At 37.2% G+C, this 16,267-nt stretch overlaps 1 protein-coding gene across 1 annotated transcript in view; it reads left to right on the forward strand.

Moving 5' to 3' along the window:
- Nucleotides 1-16,267, forward strand: part of LOC104165758 — a gene marked incomplete at its 5' end in the record, with an annotated part of 69,709 nt that overhangs the window by 4,731 nt on the left and 48,711 nt on the right. The window lies entirely within an intron of this gene.

The raw sequence follows: 16,267 nt of genomic DNA on the forward strand, positions 1-16,267 counted from the left end.
TACAGTCCTGCTCTGCAAATCTCCCTTTTCCCTACTGTTCTTTCCTAGATCCTTGGAGGCAAGCTACAACTAGTAAGCAAATTTTGGATTAACACTTGTTTGTTATGCTTCTCACTATTGGAGCAAGCATGATTTTTGCCTGTCATGTTTCCTCTCAAGAGAACATAAATAGTCATAGACATAAGAAATTAAGTGTTTTAAAATCTCTTCCCAATAAGGAGAAGGACTTGTGGTTTTTAAGTGAGTCTTGGATCTGTCAAATTAACTGATGTGTACCTTCTGATTCAATGCCGATGTCTGAAGAGAAGGAGGTCTACAGAACAAATGTGGTCAGGCTTGCACCAACATCTAAAACCTCACGGAAGAGGAGGTGGGAACTACTGTTTTTCATCCTGTGAGATGAAATACAGTATAAGGCAAATATTTCTTTCTTATTAAGAAAGTAGAAGAGAACTGGTATTAGATGAAAGGTGGAAAATTCAGGATTTTTTTTTGAGAAGCAAGGTGTTGTAGAATTCATCACTAATACATGCTGTGATAAAGTCAGGAACATAATGGGATGCAAAAAGAGTACACAATGAGTTTGATAAATTATGATGGATGAGAGCAGATATTATTATCTGAAAATTTTGGTATGACTTACTATTTTAAGCTAATCTCTGCAAAGAATTTGAATTTAGGCTTTATCTTAAATGAGGTACTTGAACTTTCCTCCAATGTATTCTGTATATATATTACTGAGTTAATTAAGTATTATAATTCCTTCGTACAGGATCATCCTCATGTGTAGGCAGGAGCATCCTCACTCAGCTGTGAGACTGAGAAAAGTATGATTTACAGCCAACTGAATGTTTCCCTTTGTTAACTGCAGTTGTATTGCAAAAGAACATCCTTAACAAATCAGAAAGTCTTCTGTACTGAAGGTGTAAAAAAATAAAATCATCAACACAAGTCAGTCTTTAGTTCTGGAAGTGTTGACTGTTTTCTGAAGTCCAACTTTACATATACTTGTTCCCCTCCAACTCCCCATTTCTGTTTTGCCATGAATTTATTCAGCACGCAGATAGTTTTTGGGGTACTTTTGTGGAAGGAAGAATTGGATAAATTGCATATTTAAATTAAGGGACACTCCCATTGTCACCCAGCTTGTAAAAAGGTCTTATGATAAGTTCCTTATTGTTTCCATATTGATCTTAGTAATACAGATCGCTACATATATTTTGAAGAACTGCTTAAATGTTTGCTTGTGAGAGAAATGTGGAATTTTAAAATCTTCAGGACTGAGTCTGTTATGAAAGGGAAATTTGATATACTGATCCTCTCAAATCAGAGAACTCCCCCCATACTAGTTTATTCCTGCAATTCAAATAGTTTTTTGGTTTCTCCTGTGTACACATCTCAAAGATTAAATGCATCAACAGATTTGTAAAATCTTAGTGTTACTACTGCTGTTTGTTTTCTAGGAGTCAGTAGTAATGTGTAGTAGATTCCTGTGAATCTCTACATTGTTTTTTCATTAATATTTAAGGAGCTTTTAGTGGTGCTAGTAAGGAAGGCTGGACTGCTGCAGTGTTTTAAAATATACTATTACATTAAAGAAGTGCACAAGGCTTTGTGTCAGTTGGAAAAAAGCATTGTCTCAATGGCCTTTCACTTTCTGCATCAATGGGCTTATATTACGTATGTCTTCTATAACAGTAAGTGCTTGTGTAGTTATTTCCAACCTTTCAGTCTTTGAATAACCAAGCTACTATTTCATTATGTTGTTTAAGTTTAAAAATACTTAATACTAACTTTATAATAATCTGAGATTTGGGGAAATCTTGTAATATTTTTCTCTAAAGAATACTTTATATGTGTGAGCCTGTGCCACTGTAAGTGAACAGGTTTGATGCATGCCAAGAAGTTACAGTATTAAATGACCTGTTTTGTGAAGTGCTGCTTTATGGGTTTTATACTTAAAAATCGTTAGTAGCTCATTTGGGCACTGAGTTGACTGAAAAGGGAAGAGGAGGAATTCAGAAGAAACAGTCCTCTCCTGTTACCGATCCTTAGTTGCATAAGGAGGTAATGGCTACCCTTCATTCAGTAATGAAGTCAAGCTAATCCTCTTGGGTACTAATTTTGCACAAAAACAAACTGCGTTTTTCATTAGTACCGCTAGATGGGGATTTCTCTTGTATTCAAGACTTGTAGGGCTTTTCTCTCTCCCTTTCATGCACAGACACACAAAGTGGAGTAGTAGTAATTATCAGTACACCATTTTATTAGACTGTAGGTTTTCAACAGATTTATAAAAAGCTTTTTAAAACCTAATATCAAATCTATAATGACATTCCAACCTAATAAAAATAATGAAGCTTGAAATGTTGACAGCATGTATCTAGATGTTGGCTTGTAATTCCTTCCAAACAGATCTGTTGAGGCCCATGTGGGACCTAAATAACACAAAGAAGTAAATTTGCATATTTTACAGCAGGGGGAAAAAACAGAATGCAAAAACATGAATAATTAGGAGCACAAGCTTCATGCTATATTAATACTGTTGAAAAGCATGTGTTGATTGTATTCTGAAAGCCAGTAGTGATTTGGTTGAGTGAACTCAGTCAGCATCTCTTATGCAGATTAAAGGAACTGGGTTACAGAACAACTGAAATTCATTGTTTTGCTGTATAAGGAGGTATATTTCTTAAAGGAAATTTTTTTCTTGGATTCTGTACAGCACAGAGAATCTTTCTTTTCAATGCCTCATCAAAACATGTTTTTGTTAACAAAGGGCTGTGCAATTCTTCGTTTACTTGTACACCTCTGGATTTTAAAAATAGTTTTCAGCTACAAATCAGATGTTAGTATTTTTAACACTTTATTATACATGACCTACTTTTCATTCCGCAACATCTCTGGGTTTTTGTGCTTTCTAAGGCTTGAGCCCCTGAAACATGTTCATGACTCTTCCATGGTATGAATTTGATTATTTTTAAATTTGCAGAAATGCCCTTCTTTACAACAGGCCATTTTTGAATCTGAATAATATGAATAATTGTGTTGGCTTCTATTGATTGCAACATAAGACGTATAACATACTTTCTATGGAAAAAAATTATTTACTTAAAAATTATAAATACTGTTAAAAGTGATTTAATGATTGCTTTGGCTGAATATTGTCTTGTCCCCTTGACCCACAGCTAACTCATAAAGTTACTTGGTTTTGAACACTGACTCAAGGGAGGAGAAAAGAAAGACGAAGAATTCTTGTTTAACTTCTACAGCAGTTTTAATTCTGAGGAGAAAAAAAAGTATGTGCTGCTGTATTAGAGAGCTTTATTTTGGGGCTTTAGGACAGATAAAAATGCAGAGAACCAAACGTTTTCAATCTGTCTTTTAAGTACATCTTCTTAATTTGCATAACCAAAGGAGGAAAATGGTAAAATGTACCAGTCTTTTTAGAAGTTGATGTAATTGTAAGAGGTTAAAGAGGCATCTGGCAAAAGGTTGTTTTGAGGTCACACATGCATCTGACAGTTTGCTGCCAGCCCTCCAAGAAAATAGTGGTCGGAGTTGTGTTCCTGTTTTTCATATTAACTGCCTTCTGACTTGATGTATAATAGTCACTTTCTACATGTTCAGGTCTCCAAACTGCTCCTGAGAGGTTTGGTCCTACTGATTTTAACTCTTGTAAGTAGTGATGGAAGTAGAATGTGCTGAAGTAAGAAAATCTTTTTTGCTAGAAATTTATCCTCAGGAAAGATGAAGGCATTTCTTGGATGTGACTACTCTGCAATGATATATTTACATAGTCAACATAGTATTCTTTAATCTTTGCTTACAGTAGGATGATTGCTTTTGATACCTGAGTTCTGATCATTTTACTCCCATATAGACTAGTTTACTTTCTAGTAGTAGTGCCTTAATCTATTGGTCCATATAGCATTTGTAAAGAAGTTTGCAGGTGAAATATAAGAAACGAAAATACTGATTGCTTACTGTAAAACAGAGTAAAAATAGCAAAGTGTGGTGTAAAAGTATGGATTTTCAAGTGCTGGTTGTAAACTTTGTTTCCCAGAATATGCTGATCATTAAATATCTTTTAGAATTAAAAGCTTCTTTGCTTTATGATGCAAAGAAAATAGTTCAAGATAATATATTTTTAGCCCAAGTCTGATTTTCCTATACAAGGTGAACTTGCAGCTAGGGCTAGCTGAAAAACAAAAGGTGGAAAATGTGTTGCAGGAGTGCAAGTTGCTATTCTAGCAAGTGATAAATTCAGGTTGAAGTCCCTCTTTCAGCAATTTACAGCATAGTTAGAAGATCGTTCTTTGCAAAGAGAGCTCTAGTCATTAGCCCATGCAATCACTGCCTGCCTGGTTGGAGTCATTCAAACTTCTACAGATGTTAATCAATTTTAATTTTCTCTGAAGGCTATGTTATGTTGAGCTGATATTATACGCACACCTGCCTATCTCTCGCAAATAAATGTTTTTGTACGTTTTTTCAGTGAAAGAAGTAAAAGTATTGTGCCAAAGATACATTGTCTTGTTTATTTTTAATTAGATAGTATAAAGAAACTCAAGAAGGTTATGTTCTGAGTTTCACAAGTGTTTCAAGTCAGTCCTGTCATAGGCCACAATATGAAGTAGTATCACAAGTGTAAGGCTTTTCTTTATAAAATGAAAGGTGGCTTGTCACCTTGTGCATAAAGGTGTTTTTTCTTTAGCTGCTCTTTCTTGATATACTAGGTTAAGTGCTTTTCAGTAAGGGCCAAAGAAATTAAAGGATATAGGTGATTTATCCAGTCATTTGTTTTGCACTTCAGTGTTGTTTCATCTGTTTCTGCCATAACACATCTTTGGTGGATGCCAAAAAGGTAATGTGCTTTCTGTTCTCTGCTCACACAGCTGAATGATCTTCAGGTTTTTCATGCTGCTTTTCCCCCATGAATGAGGGCTGTGTGAAGTCCGTTTGGAAATTATTCTCTCTTCCTTCAGTCAAAAATAAGCATTTGCTCACAGCATTGACCATGGCTTGCTGGAGAAATTACACAGTAATCGTTTTTTGTGACCATGATTGCTTCACTTTGTGCTTTTTATATATTTTAGTAAATTATTCTGGTGCTATTTCTATGTCCTGCTAGGTGATAATAAAAAAATAGAAAGGAATACAAAGACCTCCTAGAAGTAGTGGGCTCCTTCGTTTGTGCAGTTTGTTTCTTTAACAATTAGCACGCAGTTTGCTGTCATTACAGTTAACCATGTACATCACAGGATGTAATCATAGTCTTAATTCTATATATTGTTTCTTCAATTTAGATGTGGTTATTTGCTACAAAGGCTGTGTATTGGGCAAAAATTATAATGGACAGAAAATCATTAAAAAGCTTAAGTGAGTTTAACTCGGGGAATATTGATACAGTGTGTTTCGCTGTTGTTCCCCATCCCAGCTGTTGAGATAAATGTGGAACTTCAAATACACTCAGCAGATATATACAGTCTGTTCATTTCCATCTTGTTTTTGTCAGGGTGTCTAGGTGAAGTTAGGGGAATATGGATTAGGTGTGAATATGGATTTCCTATTTTGTTTATAAGAATACCAGTACAAACTGTAGAGAGCACTCTTACAATTGGTAGTATTAAGTTGTCAATGGTGATGTTCATTTGTTTTGGTGGTGGTTTTTTTTTTTTTTCCTCTTTCAGTTACCCCCAGATTAATGATGAGGTCTTTGAGCATGTGACCGCCATTAAACATGTACAATATATTCATTTTTTTCAGTTATAAATGAGCAAGCTTCCTTAAAATGACCCAAAGTCCCAGACCTTTCCTGGAACAAAACCAAAACAAACAAAAAACCAACAACAAACAAACAGAAAAAGAATTTTCCTTTTAGATTGTATCATTCTAAATCTCTTTCTGCTGAGGTCTGTCTAGACCAGCAATATACTGCAGTTGTTCAGGACTTTAAGCTCATGGTTTTCATATTCCATGGTGAATAAGGGAGAGGAGCAACTTAAAACCCACAAGATTAATTTTTATCCTTTCCGTTTGTATGAAACATCAGTTTTTTGAGAGGGAGAATATGGGAATTTATACCTATTTCTTTCCCATTTTATTTTTTCAGTGGGAACTTGCCTACATAATTTCTTCTAAATGATTTCGTCCTTAGGTCTTGCAGAAGGGGAAGGCTATGACTAAGGAAGATTTGATTTACAAAAGCATTAGCAAAGCTATTATGGCAGAAAGCAGCCAATATTATCTTTAAAACATGGATATTAAATACACATATCAATGCACTCTTCATTAGCAGAGAGAATTAGGGGGGAGGGGTTTTTTTGGCCAGAACTATGTTCTTTTACTAACCCAAAGTTATGTCAACACTGTTATAAAGAGATGCACAAAGAGCTTTCCTTAGATTTAAACAAAATTTAATATACCGACTCCAGTTGAATATAAATTTCAGTTGGATATACCAACTCTTATGAAAATTTACTCCTACTTTACCAGTGATTGAACCAGAGGTGAGACCCAGCTAAGAGGCAGTAGTAGTTTCCACCTTGTGCATTGTGTTTTAAAAAAATAGGAAAGACTGAACCAAGAAGTAGAATTAAACATCTCTGAAATGTGTTTTGAGCATGTTTGCCTAAAATGACCCACTGACAAAAGCAGAGACCGGCAGTAAGCTTGAATTCTTGGTATGCTCTGGAGCTGAAGTATCTCAGTCAAGGCGCCGTACATCAAGCACGTCTGTCTACTTGATTCAAAACCAGAAGCTGAAGTTACAGCGTGTTCTTCTTGAAATGTGTTTGCTGTGTACTTCTGCTTATTCAAGCATTCATCCGAGAAGCGGGAAGCCTCAAATCTAGCTCTGCATAGGCTTAGCACAGTCAGGTGCACATCTTCTAGCATCGAAGTCTGAAATAGTCCAGTTGGGAGGACCTCCACTGTTTATATTGGCTGCACAATGGTTCTACTTCAATAATGCAAGATGTAGGAAATTCTCTGATACTGCATTAACCATTGAACTGCAGTGCCCTGGGAGTAAGGAGACTGGAATACTGGTCTCTACTCCCTAGCCTGTGTGTGTTGCAGGTTTGTGCTTTTTTTTTTTCTTAAACTGAAATGACCACAGGTTAAAAAAAAAAACCAACCAAACCAAAACAAACCCTCAAAAAACAGAGTGAAGAGACAAGGCTGTATTGCCAACTCTTAGGCATCAGGCTCAGAGTCTTTCTGTTTTGGTTTTCCTCTGTCCCAGGCAACCTTTCCTTTTCGGGTGAACCAGGTCCAGCTTCAAAAGGAAGGGAAGAAAGGTGCCCCAAGCAAATTAGAGGGCTCCCTGTGGGAGGCAGGAGCCTGAATAACTTCAGACTACGGGGACCAGATCTAGGGTCCATTGCTTCTTCAGTGGGCCAGTTAGAGGGTGAGGGGAAAAGTGGGATTTGCTCTCGTTTCCCTTGTTTTAATTTCCAGGGAAAAGGTGCCTGTTATGCCTGGAACATGCTGGGGGGGAGGCGAGGGGAGGTGGGAGTTAAGCTGCTTCCTGATCAGATCCAGGGCGTTTGTGTTCATGTGCAGAAGCGACAGCTAATGAATTTAGATCCCTAATGCATTTTGTGGCTTCTGAGACAGCTGCTTTTTTAGATTATTGTTTCGAGTATGCTTTTCCAGGCATCATACCCATTCTAATCTTGTTGATAGCAAAATACTTGTACTGTGTGAAGATAACGAGTCGTGGTTTGTTATAATACGCTTTTCATTTTAACTAGCATTAAACAGCAGTCAAATTCTATACTTGCAAGTCTTTGCTATTACACTAAATTACATTTTCAGGACTATTAAGAAACTATTAAAAGAAAGAAGGGGAAGAACTGTAAGAAAAATAATTGAGGATCATACTTTCAGGTGATACTCAACTTGTCACAGCTGCAAATGCATTCATTATCTGTCAAAAGCTGATTAAAGCAAGCCCAATGTTGTTGCGGGGGGTGTGTTGCAGGCACAGCTGCTGGGTGGAAGAGGGTGTGTTGGGTTTGTGCCTGCTCCTTCCACCAGCCCAGCCGTCTGGCGGGCACCGGCCTCCCAAGGGCTAGGGCTGGCAATGCTGGCTTTCTGGTAAAAGAAATGGAATCTTCTATGTAAAATAATAGGTAAAAGAAATGAGAGATCTTCTTTTATGTAAAATAATCGTAAAAGTTATCCTGCACGTTCTGATTCCAGGATTGATTATAAGAAGTTATTGAGAACTTCAGATTAGAAAATGTTTTATAAATTTTATTTGCCTGCGTATTGCTTTTTTTAAACCTGGAGCACACAGCACTGCTGTGGAAGCTGGTTTAAAGTTGATCAGGGCCATAGTGCAATAGTGTTGGTCTGCTCTTTATCCTTATACTCCTTAGCTAATTTATCTTGCAGTGTTTGGGGCTTTTTGCAGTCTTCTGTTTTAAAACAAAAAGGCAAAGCAAATTTTTTTTTTTTTTTCCGAAGACCTCCCTCCCCTCTAGTTTCTCACGATATCTTTTACTGGTTCAGCAATACAGGCTCATACCTGCTTGATGTCAGCAGGTATCTTTCAGCTCTGCACATCTTACACACTGACCTTCATAACAGCTACTCTTGAGCAAGATATGCTTTCTTTTCTATCCTCTGATGAATCAGATGTAAAGCTAAGGATGTCTGTGTTGCTCTTTTGTGGTGTTATTTCAGAAGGTGTGATATGTGTAAGTGCTCTTGCCTACTCCTTCCCTTCTCTCTTTCATTCTACCCTTTCCCTTGAGTCCAGTGAAACTTGTGCATCCTCTGGGTTTATATTTCTTTAAGTCTTCAGCACATTCCTGGCAGCATAAGCCATCTGTTTGCTTACATTCTGTAGCTAAAGTCAATGAACTTGTGCAGAGAGTGAATTATGAAGTTAAGACATTTCTGGTGAGAACATGTGTAGGCACTTTTGATCTTGACCCTCGAGATCAGGCTTACCATGGGGTGCAGATGAAGACACACTCAGAGGCTCTTGCTTTAAAACTTCTGTTTCCATTCTACCACTGGTAACTTTCCTTATCTATACCCTCCATTATCTTTGCCAACAGGAGAGCAAGTAACAATGAATTTTGTTGTCTCTCTGTGTGCCTTAAAGTAGCATAAGTGCTCTGATGTGATACCTGGAGAGTTAAGGACCAGTCTATTGTCGTAGCATTTCAGGAGTCCAGTGTATTCTGCCCCTTTTGAGAGGATTGAACTATATACTATGCTGACATGCTGCAAGCAGAAGATGGTAGCTGGTATATTGTGGGGATATTGTTTGACTTCTGCTTTTAGTTTTACTTTGTAAGTATATCTGGGATGCTTTTTATTACTGTTAAACCACCCAGAAGTACAGAACTGATGTCAAAATGGAAAAAGCAGACAGTTTTTGAGAGGTCAGGATTTTGAGTGTATTCTTTAAGATAACTAAACAGATAAATGCTGTATGAACTGCCTCCAGAAATCATCTGAAGGTCAGAACATAATGTTCCATGGTCCTTGTCATTCTTTCTTCCCTCCAAAATAACAGCTTCTAACTGGGAACTCATATTTTGAATTACAAATTGAATGATGTGTATGAAACCTGGTTGTGAATTACAATGTGCAGGTAATCAGGATAAGTAATGTGACCCTCACTGCTTTAGAAACATGCTGAAATGCTAGTCAGGCAGAGGCAGAAGTATCCTGAAGTGCATTTACTTCTGCCACTTGTTAAAATCCTGTCTACTTTTAGATATTCCTAGTTTCTGATGTGTTTATTAACAAAAGACAGAAGAGTCTTGGCTTGTACACTTGATGGACAAAAAGATACCGAAAGGAAAAGCTTTCTATATTCTCACACTCCCTACATTCTAGCAGGGTACTAACTAATACAAAGTAATTTTTCTTCTTAAATGGAAACATCGGTACATATTACTACCCTGAAGCTATGCATGATGGACTCTTTCTAAGAGATATGGTGAAGAAGCTCAGGAACGGTTTGTAGATTCCCTTGAATGTGTTTGTTTGGGATCATGTCTGTGGCCTCCCTACTTTCCCAAGGTGGATTTATGTACAATTACTTTTGTTGATAAAACTGAGGTTCTCTTGCCAGTGAGCACAATTTATGCTTACTGGTCCTGGTGGAAGTGTTTGGATGTTTGAGATCTTGATGTAGACTTTGTAGATAGATCAAATAAATACAGTTTGAATAAACAGCATTGTAGATGGGGGAGGCTTTGTTATATTTTGTTTATTTTGTAAACTGAGTGTCTGGTTACCTTTTTCCTCCTTAAGTTCTGTCCCTATTTTAAGGTGGGAAGGTCAATTGTTGCCTTTTTTCCCCTGCTTACACAGTATAGCAGAAATACTAGACTATGGAATTGATCCTTATGGAACACTGCTAAAACTTTACTGCATGTGCACCACCTGCTTCTGAACAAAATATTTCTAGCAAGCCATATGGGTATGCTTTTCATTGCCAATGAACCATTTTCTGAACAGTGAATTGAAGGAATCGCCTTAATTAAAATAAGTATCTGCACTGGAGATAAATTTGATATAGTATTAAAGTTGAAAAGATTCAAAGCTAAATGTGGATTTCATCAAGTGAAGCAGAGCTCCACAGTTCTTGACTTTTTCCTGTGAGATCTTCTATGAGAGATCCTCAAGCAGTCAAATAACAGGTAGGTAGTGTAGCAAAAGGCTGAAACAAGACTGAATGTCTGGTCTGGTCTCAACACTATTTAATTCTTGTATCCTGGTATTCTTCTTCACTGGAAGAATAACCGCATATAGTCAGGTGTGTTAGTATCTTCCATGGTTGTGCCCTCTTGACAAAGGGGAACTTCAGGACATTAAACATTGCGAATGATGGAACCACTGCAACTAAATCCTCTGTTAATGCCTTAGAACATAAGAGGAAATGGAAGAGGGACCAAATATGTCTTTCATTTACCTTTTGAACTAACTGATTTCAGGTGGCCTGTCTAGGAGGTTTGTTGATCCAGGTAAATTAGAGTGCCCTTTTGACTCCAAAGCTTACAAATTTTAAAATTAAGAGGTAGACAGATAGAAAAGGCATAATTTACCAAAGACATGATACACAAAGTATTAGCTTTGCCTGTTCAGAATTCAGCTTCTATTGTTCATATAGAAACCAATAGCTCTTGGCTAGTTTCCAGACACTTGGGGGAAACTAGGTTATAATTAAATCTTTTTTAATTAAATCTTCTTTTAATTAAAAAAATAAAAACAACTTCATGTTGCCAACAATTTACTTTTGTCTAAGTGGTTTCATTAAAATAAATATTGTACCGATGTAAAAATTTAGTTCTTAAGAAAATGAGCCTAATCTTTAGGAGTTCTGACATGTGAATATATTTCACAGAGATATATGGTTATCTATACAAATTGTTGGTTTCAAGATTTGGCCACAGTAAAGTTTTCTTTCCCTGTGTAAACTGAAAGCAATGTTAGTCTACTTACAAGTATGTTTACCTGTTATTTTTTGCACTGGATGTAAGTTGAAAGTTGATGACATCTATTTTGTATGCAGCTGTCTGTGCATTTTCAATATAGATGGAAATACAATCAGTTCAGCATGACTGGATTACTATAAATAGTTCTAGAAAATACCTTCATTTCCTCTCCACATTTATTTTTGTCATATGTCTTACCGACTCTTTAAAAATCTGTATGATGTAATCAAAGTTGAATCTTATATTTTAAAATAAAAACTCAAAGTTATGACACAGAGTGATGCCCGTACTTGAGAAAAATAACAATAAAATAGAGCCCATCTTATCTAAAAATTTTGGGCATGTTTTCCTCATTGTTTTTTAGGGAGGTAAAGAATTTAGTTACTGCAGGTAATAGTGATAAAAGCAAGAATGCAATATATTCTTGTGCTAAAACCCTAAAAAGTTATTTTGGGAACTAAATAGTATATTTCTCTATTAATAAGAAAAAATATATTTCAGTCCCCCCCTTTTTTTTTCTTTTCTAGTGGAACCTAGTTAGATAAAAAATACTTTACAACATTTCTAACTTAATATTCATTTCTAGGTGAAAAAGTTGAATTTTTAAATAGGATGGTTATGCTTTTTAAGTGTATCATCATCCGCTAAAGTAGTGTGACTTGCCCACTTCTAACTGGGTATGGAAATCATGCATTTTGAGAGTCAGATAAGTGCAGGCTGCAATAATACACAATACATAATGTGTCTGAAAGGAAAAGCACCTTTCAAAATAACTCGTTCCATTATGAGCAAACCCATACAGCCTGCCCTCCTATGGCTTTACTCCTCACTAGCCTTAGCCCTCCTCCCTTATCCTCCTTCAGCTCCATCCCTTCTCCCACAATCCTCTCCTTTAATGGCTTGGCAAGGAATGGCACTTCTGCGACTAGCTGGCATGCTGATCCAAGGTCACGTAGCCAGCACAGGGGACAGTAGCCACCCTCAGATAAGCCTAATGGACCGCTTGGCTTTCAGCCACTGGTGGGTAACAACTGACTCGAGAGGCTGCTCGCAGCCAAATAACTCTTGGGTGTGCTGATCGGGTTTAGCAGCTCTGTTTTAGGGACTTGGTTGAAGCTTAGCTGACACAGGCCAATGATCACAAAAGTTATTAATGAAAAACAAAGATAAACACACAGGCCATCCAACTGCAAAAGCCTTTTTTTTTTTTTTTTTTAAGAAATTTTAGCTATGTACTTCTTGAAGCTTTAAAAACACTAGCTTTTTTTTATACCCCTTAGCTGTGATAGAGTATGTGTTGTTATTCTAAACTAACTTTTTCTTTTAGAAATATTTTTCAACCTTTTAAAAATCTTTTCCTTTGATGCAACCATTACATAAAACTGTATTAAAAGTGGGAAAAGTCTTAGATTTTCATGCCAAGTCACTGTTACTTTTGCTTTCAAAATTGCGTGGTTCAGCAATGTGTTCTTTTATTGGTATAACAGTATCATTTATGTATACAAGACTTGGTAGATTAGTTTTGCATTTGCAAAAACTCAAATAGCTGTAGCTTAGTTTGTTCCACAAACACAACTGAAGTATTGTGATACTGGATTGATACTAATTCTTTTGGTTTTTTGATTGATGCTGTTTTTATCCTTTCTTTGGAATTATTTCACATAACTGCCTAAACTCTGGTGGGTTTTACCCCAAACTTAGTTTGTTGGGGTTTGTGTGTGTGGTTTGGTTTTGTTTTGTTTTTAAATAAAAGGTAGTCAAGTCTATAGTTGACTTACCTTACTAAGAAAGTAACTTTCAGGAGAGCTGCAAAAAGATCATGTGTTTCAATTGAGAAAAATATTAGCATTGATTGTTCCCAGGGTCTTGATTCTCACTGTTCTACATGGCAAGTAAGTTTTCCATTATTTGTGCCCACGTCAGCGGAAGATGATAAACCATCTAGCCTTATAAACGCTGGATGTTAAGGGGTGTGCCTTCCTGTTAGGAAACTTGCTGCAATCCCCAAATTCAAAGTCGATGAGAATGTGTGCAAGACATCAAGGACAACGGAACGGGGGAGTATGCAATGAAATAAATGTGCTGGAATGTAGATTGATCAGGGTTGACTCTCTGCAGAAATAAAGCTATGAACTTTGCTGTCCCTAAAAGCGTCTTATTAGGTGAGTTCAAAGCCTGTCGTCACTGGTGAGCTCACTCGTTTGAGTAGAAACAATTATAGGCAACCTGTCTGAGAGCAACCATATGCCAGAAGCTGACTTAAGAGTATGATAAGCCAAAGGTGTTTCACAGGTGCATCTTTCCAAAAGAGAAAGTTGTTTGCTTTTGCAAATTGCTATGTTAGCTAGATACCTAGATGGCTTGATATCTCAAAATGAGCCCTTTAAAAGGGAGAAAAGGCAACTATGCAAGAGCAACATAAAAAGAAACAAAAAAACCAACAACAAAAAAAAACCATGGGTTTTTAGAAGTCCCATAAATTGAAAGCAGGATGCCACTGCTTTGTTCTGAGAACACAAGTTGCCACCTGGAATTGTAGTGAAGGTGATAGAGAATAGATGGATGAAATGTGATACATAATGGAAGAAAGAAGTCAAGTCTACCAGGCCTACAGAGGCATTGCTTGATAGCTTCAGAGCCACCTAACTATTAAAGCCAAACATCATCTAAAGAAAGCAGATTCCTAAATTGATTGACGTTGTTGGAGAAAATGCTGACATAATGCCTGTATGTATACAGATGCATCTGCGTAGCCATTGCAAATTTGTTGTTTAAGCTGGTAGATTCCAGGGTGTTTTCAACTGTAGTTTAGGTAGGTTTACTGGTATTTCTAAGGCGCTTACTACAGTACCTTGATACATTTAAGAAAACATGTTTTTTAAATCGGAACTTTTTCACAAGTGGAGTGAAAGCAGTTTTTTCCACAATGAATTAAGTACATATGCTGTGTCCCACAGGTGGAAAAAAGTTGGAAAACTTATTCCTGTGCTAGTACGAAAGATGGCTGATTATCAGCAGACTCAGGTAAAGTTAGAACATTTTATAAGACTGAAAAAAAATCTCTTAAGTCTCAAAAAAAAGTCATCGTCATCTGTATTTCTGCTCTATTTACAGACTTGCCTTTTTTCTGCTTCCTCCATATCGACCAAGTTAGCTTTCACTAAGAATTGCAAAGTCTTCATATGATTAAGTGAAGTTTTTAGAAAGTTAAACAGTTTTGTATACTTGACACATTGAGATAAGGTGTTTAATATTGCCTACAGATAGTACCTTCAAGTTTATTTTTAATAAAATGTAAGTACTTCAGAATTCCCAAGTGCTGAACAAAGCAATTGTCACTCTGAAAGTTTACAGTGGCGAGTTTTAGCTTGTACTAACCCAGACTGGGGAGGAGACATATCTTTTAGTTTTTCTGTTCACCACAGTGACTTGTGAGAATGAAACAGCGCAGTTGGTAGACCTGGTTTGATATTGACGGAATTCAACCATCTACATTGTCTACATTGCTATCTGTCTTTCTACTGTGTAAACATTGCTAAATTTTGGGGACCTAGAAAATACGGAATAGAAGCACGTAGCTATTTCTGCTATAAATGTACCTGTAGTTGAGATTTACTCTCAAGTGTGTTGCCCACATTTTGAAAGTAGATTTTTGGAAATAGCTGAGTAAGGGCAGAGGAAATGCCAGTTGCCCATTTTCTGAAATCTTTGGACGGAATTTGGAGGCAAAGTAATACAAAGAAATGCTCAGTACAAAAGTGAGGGAGCTGCAACAATTCATGAGATGGGTTGTATTGAGTAGGTCTGGAAGTTGAGTGTAGGTCTGGCATAGACAGCTTCTGTTGACTCTGCTGACAAAAGCTTCATATTAGTATCAGCTGAGAAAGGTTGATTGACTTGTCTTTCACCGTCATTATGCACTTCAGTTGATGAAGTGTCCTGTTGCATTTGGACAATGGTAGTAGTATGGTATTTTGGCGTCTTTTAAAGAATGTAAGAAAGTCAGTTAGGAATTCTGGGTCTGTATACCATCATGCATTATTGATCCAGATTTCATGTGATATGTCTATAATAATTACGGATATTCTTTCATACCTTGTTCCATTTCATCCTGTCCAAGAACAAGCTGAGCTCTAGTTCTGTTTTCCAGTGCCACAGGAGGTAAATGCAGAGAAATCTGTGTATATGTATTAAAATAATTGTTTTTTCTAAGTGTTCACTGCCATAGCTCCAGAGCAAGAGAGCTACCCTTGCCCATTTGGCCACCTGCTGGCCACATGGGTGTGGCAGAACCCCCTTACTCTGGATGGCCTTGCTCGTTTTGCCTGTTGGTGCCTCTGAGGTGAGGATTTCCTAATAACTGGAAGATGAATGGAGTTGTCTTGATTCGAGAGGAGGAATTTCTAGGTGGAGCAAAAATTTCCCCTCTCTGCACAGTCCACCAGGGGGAGATGAAGACCAAGGTTTGGAAGAAGAGGAGCATGCCAGCAGAGGGGTTGGGTTGGCGAGGCCAGCCTTTTTGCGTCTGAGAGTACAATATTCGTTGCGACCCCTGTGCGTGAGAATCAAGAGTGGTAGAGTGGTGGGCTCTTTATAGTATTCTTGAACGAAGACCAAGGCCATCACTGTATTTTTAACTTTTTGCTGCTATACCTTTGCCCTAGTAAAACCTTGTAAGGAAGAGAATGGTAATGACACTGCTATGGATTTTCTTAAGCCTTTCTGCCTGGATGGCCTGTGGCTTTTGCGATTAATTCAACTTTAAGTTATGTCTTCAGTGTGTCTGGGTTTGTCCATGT

This window comes from Cariama cristata, unplaced genomic scaffold (genome assembly GCF_000690535.1).
Source record: "Cariama cristata isolate BGI_N322 unplaced genomic scaffold, ASM69053v1 scaffold558, whole genome shotgun sequence".
Taxonomy (NCBI): Eukaryota; Metazoa; Chordata; class Aves; order Cariamiformes; family Cariamidae; genus Cariama; species Cariama cristata.